At 59.0% G+C, this 815-nt stretch overlaps 1 protein-coding gene across 1 annotated transcript in view; it reads right to left on the bottom strand.

Moving 5' to 3' along the window:
• LOC104490676 (electrogenic sodium bicarbonate cotransporter 1-like) overlaps positions 1 to 815 on the bottom strand; it is a gene marked incomplete at both ends in the record, with an annotated part of 12,531 nt that overhangs the window by 3,172 nt on the left and 8,544 nt on the right. The gene's annotated exons all lie outside the window — the stretch shown is intronic.

Below are 815 nucleotides of genomic sequence, written 5' to 3'. Positions count from 1 at the left end.
CTGGGGAGCCCAGAGCTGGACGTGGGGCTCTAGGAGGTCTCCCCACAGCAGAGCAGAGCAGAGCAGAGGGGGACAGTGCCCTGCCTCGACCTGCTGCCCCCGCGGCTGGGGATGAGCCCGGGAGACGCTGGGCTTTGGGGCTGCGAGCACACAGTGCTGGCTCATGTCCCCTCTGTCACCCACCAGTATTCCCCAGTCCGCTTCTCTGCAGGGCTGCTCTCAATCCGTCCATCCCCCAGTCTGTTGATACCGGTGCTGTCACCCACCCAGCTGCAGGACCTTGCAGATGGCCTTGATGAACCTCATGAGGTTCACATGGGCCCATGGCCTCCAAGGTCCCTCTGGATGTCATCCCGTCCCTCAGGCGTGTCATCCGCATCACTCAGCTTGGTGTCACCTGCAAATGTGCTGAGGGTGCACCTGATGCTACTGTCTAAGTGTTGATGAAGATGTTAAATAGTGTTGATCCCAGCAGGGACCCTCGAGGGACACCACTCATTACAGGTTTCCACTTGGACACTGAGCCGCTGACTGTAACTCATTGGCCGTGGCCGTCCAGCCAGTTCCTGATCCATCTAACAGTCCACCTATTGATCCTGTACCCTTCCAATCTGCAGGTGAGACTGTTGTGGGCGACTGTGTGAAAGGTTTTACAAGGTGAGGACAGAGGTGGTGGAAGAGGGACCTCCTGTCTGTCACCACACGATCCACACGTGGCCAGGACGCATTGGGGGGCTCTGCCTGAAGTTGCAGCAGCAGGTAGAAGCAGGGCAGCAGTGTGCTGGTGGCATCCTGCGGCGATCAAGCCAAACCCC

The sequence above is a fragment of the Buceros rhinoceros genome, unplaced genomic scaffold, assembly GCF_000710305.1.
Source record: "Buceros rhinoceros silvestris isolate BGI_N320 unplaced genomic scaffold, ASM71030v1 scaffold23873, whole genome shotgun sequence".
Lineage (NCBI taxonomy): Eukaryota > Metazoa > Chordata > Aves > Bucerotiformes > Bucerotidae > Buceros > Buceros rhinoceros.
The sequence above is the reverse complement of the archived record's forward strand: the minus strand, read 5'-3'. Positions and strand labels throughout refer to the sequence as shown.